Genomic DNA, 7,011 nt, shown 5'->3' on the forward strand with positions numbered 1-7,011 from the left:
GGAGCCTGTTTCACCCTCTGCCTATGTCTCTGCCTCTCTCTCTCTGTGTCTCTCATGAATAAATAAATAAAATCTTTTAAAAAGAAAGAAAAAGATAAATCAGTTACATGAAACTTTATATGAATAGATCTGGAAAACTATAGGAAATGGATTGTTTTCCAGGGCAATATAGATGATACAAATCGGCTTGAGGAAGAAAACAACCAGAAAAGAAAGGACAGTCATAGATTTACCCTAAAATGTGGCCAACACCCCAACAGAGAAGCTGAAGTCATCACCGAATTTGAAAACTTTAAAGTGGATACAAAACTGTTTCAGCAATGCAGACAATGAAGTGAGTGGTTGTGGCTGCTGGTGCTGTTGGTAGAACATACTTCCTGATATCCTACACAACAAACAAATTTCTATCTGAGTATGTACCAACCATTTTTGTCAACTAGGCAATCGCAGTTATGATTGGCAGAGATACTGCAGGGTAAGAGGACTATGCCGGTTATGACCACTGAGTTACCCACAAACAGATGAATTTCTAGTCTGTTTTTCAGTGGTCTCTCCATCCTTATTTGAAAATGTAAAGGAAAAGTGGGTGCCTGAGATAACTCACCACTGCCCAAAGACTCCTTTCTCAGCGCACCTGGGTGGCTCAGTGGTTGAGCATCTGCCTTCCGCTCAGGTCAGGATCCCTAGGTCCTGGAATTGGGTCCCACATCAGAATCCCCAAGGGAGCCTGCTTCTCCCTCTGCCTATGTCTCTGCCTCTCTCTGTATGTCTCTCATGTATAAATAAATAACATCTTTAAAAAACAAAAAACAGGACTCCTACTTGCTTGTTGGGACTCAAATTGATCTCCATGATGACCCCTCTACAATTGAGAAACTTGCCAAGAACAAACAGAAGCCTATCACTCCAGAGACTTCTGAAGATCTGGTGCATGACCAGAAGGCAGTCAAGTATGTGGAGTGTTCTGCACTCACGCAGAAAGGCCTCAAGAATGTATTTGATGAAGCAATAATGGCTGCCCTGGAGCTTCCAGAACTGAGGAAGAGCCACAGGTATCTGCTGTTACGAATCTTTCCAGAGCCCTTTCCACACAGCTGGTGTCAGCATCGTACTAAAACAATGTTAAATCAAACTAAAGTTTAAAGATTAAAATTCATCTTTCTAAGAATGACAAGTGCCTTGTACCTACCCACATGTACTTGTGTGAGACAAGGCCCCTAGGTATGATCCCCTTCCCTCTCTTAGTACTAGTTACTTTAAATAACTGTATTGTCAGAAAAGTGATTACTACTAAGTTTTGTTTTGTTGTTTCAAAAAAAATTTTTTTTAAAGAAAGGCATGCTTGTGATGACTCTGTAACAGACTAATTTTAGTTGTTGAAGCTGCTCCCAGGCTCTATCTACCCTGGAGAATGATCCGGGACATTTACGGAGTTTTTTTCCTTTTTTTTTTTTTTCTTTAGAGGTATGTATATGCAGGGAGTGTGTGTGAGATTTATTTATTTTTATTATTTATTTTTATTTAGTCATGTTTTTTAAATTCATTAACCATTGGACAGCCCTTAAGGGAAGGACAGATTGATTGCACATTCCATTTCCTAGATCTAGTTTAGAAAATGTGTTCCCTACTTGGTGCTCTTACAAAGGAGTATAGTAAATGCCTCATTTAATAACATACTCCTTTTTGAAAGTTGCTTTTTCTCTCCACCCTTGAGTAGGTCCACTCTTTGATGAAACTTGTGAAAGTGGGTGGAGTCTGTCTTGTCCCTTCTCTTTTCTAGGATGCACTATGTATATGTGACTGTGACTTTCAAGGAAATTTGCTTTCCATTTAATGAATTTTTTTGAAGTTAATTTCTAACTTCTGTCACTGATAAATGAAGAAAAGGATTGCACCTTTTGAAATACATCAAATGTATTGAGTGTGCAATTAAAAAACATTTTTCCGGGGATCCCTGGGTGGCTCAGCGGTTTGGCGCCTGCCTTTGGCCCAGGGCGCGATCCTGGAGTCCCGAGATCGAGTCCGGCGTGGGGCTCCCGGCATGGAGCCTGCTTCTCCCTCTGCCTGTGTCTGCCTCTCTCTCTCTCTCTCTATGTCTATCACGAATGAATAAATAAATCTTAAAAAAAAACATTTTTCCCTGTCAGTCATTGTCTTATATGCTTGCATAGATGTCCAGCTTAATAGTGTATGATACGGCGTTCCTAGAATACAGCTGAAGACCTGATAAATCGAGGAAATGTGAGGGGTGGCCCTAGGAGACAGATGTCTATCCTCTTTCAAGCTGGGAGGATGGAGACATGTTTCAAGAAGCTGGAGGTGGGGGTGGGGGTGGGGAGAACATTTAACAATGTGGGGATTAATCAGGGGAATCCCCTTATTTCTGTTTCGCATATGAGGAAACCTAGAGTAGCTAGTTAAGGCTTTCTAGTTTAATTAAAAAATCATGGGGTCTTATGAAGACTCTTCATAAGTGTTCATAGGGATTTTATCCACTTATTTTGGTTGCAGTTTCCAATTTTTAAAAATGTTTAGATAATCTTCTCTACCTTTCCCAAATCCTAATTCTTGTAGATTCATTAGTGTTGAACCAATATTTTCTCATGCTTCAATTCTTGGTATATGTATACTTTTCAGATGTATTAAACAAACAAAAAAACCCTTCACAAGCCAAAAAAGAAAAGGAAAACCCACCTACACTAAACAAGGTACTTGGGGTAAGTGATTAAAACAAGGCAAGAGGGGATCCCTGGGTGGCTCAGCAGTTTAGCGCCTGCCTTTGGCCCAGGGACGAGATCCCGGAGTCCCAGGATCAAGTCCCAGGATGGAGTCCCATATCAGGCTCTCTGCATGGAGACTGCTTTTCCCTCTGCTTCTCCCTCTGCCTCTCTCTGTGTCTCTTATGAATAAATAAATAAAATCTTAAAAAAAATAAAACAAGGAGAGATTTTCCATGTTACATAAATTGTCTACAGCAGAGAAAAGGGTAGACTTCTCCCCAACTCATTTATGATTGTGGCATAAATCTGATGCCAAAATTACTAAATTAGAAGAAAGTAATTGGTCAATTCTACTTAAGAATATGGTGAAAAAGTATCTCAATAAAATACTAGCAAACTGGTCCAGCCGTGAATTAGAAGAATAACATATTATGGGTTTATTCCAGAAATGGAAAGAGGATTCAGCATTAAGCTATCTATTACTATAATTCAGTACAGTGAGATATTAAAGGGGAAATATGTCACCATGTCACTAGATGCTGAAAAACCATTTGGCATAATAGAGATTGTTCCACAGTATAATACTGTCAGCCACACAGCAGAGGTTTTTATGAGAGGGTGGGGTGACAATGAAAAATGATAATCAGTTCCACATCCTGGATTGTAAGGGAATAAAAAGTCATGTGGAGGGAGGCACTCCCAGGAGACATGAGAAGGGTTCAAAGCAAGGAGGTGGGGAGAACATTCCCAGAAGTGGTTGAGGCAGGAGAAACAACCCAGCATTTCTGGAAGTGGAGAACAGTGATGACCACCACTTTGTCAAAGACAAAGAGGAACACAACATGGCAAAGTGACAGATGAGGCAGTAGAGTGGCCGTCATTAAAACCGGGAACTCAGGCTCCCAGGTGGTACCAAGGGATTTTGGAGAGCAGACAGGATTCAGACCCTCTCCTTCCTTATGAACTCCTTCCTAACACGAATCTCTCCGAGAAGCTTGCCATCTGCCGTTCCTCTTTCTCCTGTAGAAAAGGATCACCTCTCACACATCCCAAACCTTCCAAAGAGAATTGTGCCGGCACACAAATACCTCCGGGGCATCCGAAAACTGGACACATAAAGAACATGTCGCTTCTGGAGGAGACTGGAGGAGACCCTACCTTTTCTACATAGTGGTGTGCTTGTAAAGAAGCATGTATAACATATTTATTTGAATTTTATTTTTTTTAAGATTTTATTTATTAATTTGACAGAGAGAGAGAGAGCACAAGTAGGCAGAGCAGAAAGCAGAGGGAGAGGGTGAAGCAGTTTCCCCACTGAGCAGAGACTCTGATGCGGGGCTCATTCCCAGGGCCCCGGGATCATGACCTGAGCAGAAGGCAGCCACTTAACCTGCTGGACCACCCAGAGGCCCCTATTTGAATTTTAAATGCAGTGACTTCTGTGAAAAAGGAAGTCAGGTCTGGTGGTTGGGTTTGGCCAGGAGGACTGGCACTGCCGACTAGACTGTACCCAAGCATTTCCATAAATTGAATAGGCTCAATCTGTGACTACAGTGCTTTGACAAAAATATATTTAAGAGGGGCACCTGGGTGGGTCAGTGGTTGAGCATCTGCCTTCAGCCCAGTGCACCCCCCACCCCAATCCCAGGGTCCTGGGATCCATTCCCACATCAGGCTCCCCGCAGGGAGCCTGCTTCTCCCTCTGCCTGTGTCTCTGCCTCAATCTCTGTGTATTTCATGAATAAATAGATAAAAGCTTTAACAATATATATATTTAAGATTCATATATTAAATGTATACCCTGGAGATTCTATCCTTTGCAGGATTCTATCCTTTATTTAATCTTATGACAAAAAGAAGTAGATGTTAACTTAAAAGTGTGTGAAAGGTACATCGTTAGGACATACTCTTTAGGTCCAAGAGCTCGAAGAAAAGTGCACTTGAAATCTGGGGAGGTGGGCACTGGCTAAAGAAATTAGAGATTTTCACCATCTCTTGAGGGGTGGGGGAGGGCGCTAGGGGGAGGACTCATTTCACCTGCATGTGTCATGGTAAACCCAGAAACCCTGTGCCCCCCACAGCTATGGGGTTGGGTGAGGGAGGGTGAGTGGTCAACATGAGGAATCTTCACGTTATTCTTTTGAAATCTCACTCCCTGGGAACCCTGGGTGGCTCAGCGGTTTAGCGCCTGCCTTTGGCCCGGGGCGCGATCCTGGAGACCCGGGATCGAATCCCACGTCGGGCTTCCTGCATGGAGCCTGCTTCTCCCTCTGCCTGTGTCTCTGCCTCTCTCTCTCTCTCTCTCTCTCTCTGTGTGACTATCATAAAAAAAAAAAAAAAAAAAAAAAAAAAAATCTCACTCCCCTTTCCACCTTTCCTTTCCTTTCTCCACCCTTCTGTTTATTTAATCCTTAGCCCCTACCCACCCCCTTCCCGCCTTCCTATTTCCTCCTCTTTCGGTTCTGTTTCCTCCACCTTCATCCTGTGACTGAATCAGCATCAATCCTGACCTAACAAATATGCTCTAGTGTTAATTTGGGTTTTCGTGTTTCAGGCTCCTAATTCTTCTGGAAATGGTGTGAGATGTATTTTATTTCTCTCTCTTTCAAAAAGTGTAATTCAGCTACCATTTCCTTGTGAAAGATTGCTTGCTTTATTCCTTGTGGCTCAGAAGCTTTGACAAGCTAGAAAAGAGCCTGTCTGGAATATATCACACAGTGCACACTTTCCCTCCAGAATGCGTGCTTCCTTTTCTCTTAGAAGTCTGGAACACAGCGGTTCCTGTGACCTTCCTTCTAAGAGCGCAGCCTTAGCACAGCGTCAGCCTCCCGTCCTTTCTTTCCGCAGACTGCCCCTTCTTTTTTCCACCTTGACTATCGGTGTCATTAAGGACTTTTCACTTTATTTCTGGTTGGTTTTACTCCCTGTTTTCTGCCCTCAGTGTTTCTGCTGCCTATCCAACACTTACTGAGGTTTCTTTTGTTTTGTTTTGTTTACTGCCGTGGCTTAAACTGGTGGCCGGATCCGTCAGGGAGGTCCCCTGCCCTTGGGGACAGTTCCCTTGTCCTTGGCGGGGCTGCTTAGTGAGTTTTTCCTTCTGTGAAAAGTCAAGACATCCCTTTAGCCATGTTTCCGGAACCTTACTATGAAAAGGGGTGCAGAATATCATTGTCTACACCTCTTTCACACTTCTAATAATCTACTGCAGGGACCCCAACCAGGCTGGAAGCTGGTTTTCAGTTCTGCAAATACCAGGGAGATTCTGGGCCAGTTTCCTAATGTCACTGGGACCCATCTGGAAAGATTACTTCTAAGGGACCAAATTTATGATTCTATCAAATCCTTTGGTTAGTTGGCACCACAGAAAAATACAGAGCATCTTGCCTCACTCCTCCTCTCTGTAATTCCTGAACATAGCCCAGAGTCAACTCATGGTGGGCAGTGAATAAAATTTGATGTTCAAATGACTACGTGACAGATTTCAACAGACACTCTGGAGCCTGCTTCGTCAGGGACATGGTAAATGACATGAGGATGATGGAGTTATGAGGACTTTTAAGGACTGAGCCTCTCTCACCTCCTCTACAATTAAATGAGGCAGCCTTGGGGATGGTGTTTTTCCTCCCCTTTCCTGCCCCCGCTGGACTGCATGCTTGAGAATGAATCCTTAGGGCCCAGGGGAAAAGTGTTTAGCAAGCACTGGACAAAACACAGTATGCTTAATAACAAGTTAGGCTGCCCCCAAATCGCATCTTGTCTTTAGCAATATCTGTAATTCTAAGTAAACCAGCAGCTAAACTCACCACTAGCTCTGGGAGAAGGATCTATTGTCAAGCTTCAGGACAGAACATTTGGCTTGAAGTCAGCATCGTTCATTTTTAAAAGTGGCAGCAAATACAAGAACATTAAAAGTAGGGCCCATGCCTATGAGAAAGAAAGGGAAGTTGTAGTTATTGTAAATGTGTTGAGTTTTAGCCCAATGACGTGATTATTTTTTCCAGAAAAATTGTTATCAAAGCAACAGTATAGACTACTAATGATAGTGTCAACGAATGATGACATTCCATGAATTTGCAGCAAGAGTCACTTCACTGCAGTGAGATTAAATTTATTTTATGGGTGCACATCTCATCAGAATTTCTTCTTGTTTTAAATGCCTTTTAAATTAATATCTATTTTAATAACAACAATATAAGCAAATTATCCTTGGAAGAACACATAGGAATATGTTGGTTGCTTTTGCACAGGGGAACAAGGTGGAAGGGGGCAGGGGAAAAGGCAGACATTTTAT

General features: G+C 42.5%; 1 pseudogene; it reads left to right on the plus strand.

Moving 5' to 3' along the window:
- Window positions 1-320: 320 nt before the first annotated feature.
- Window positions 321-3,838, plus strand: LOC100687730 (annotated as a pseudogene).
- The last annotated feature ends 3,173 nt before the right edge of the window (window positions 3,839-7,011 follow it).

The sequence above is a fragment of the Canis lupus genome, chromosome 23, assembly GCF_011100685.1.
Source record: "Canis lupus familiaris isolate Mischka breed German Shepherd chromosome 23, alternate assembly UU_Cfam_GSD_1.0, whole genome shotgun sequence".
In the NCBI taxonomy this organism is placed as follows: domain Eukaryota; kingdom Metazoa; phylum Chordata; class Mammalia; order Carnivora; family Canidae; genus Canis; species Canis lupus.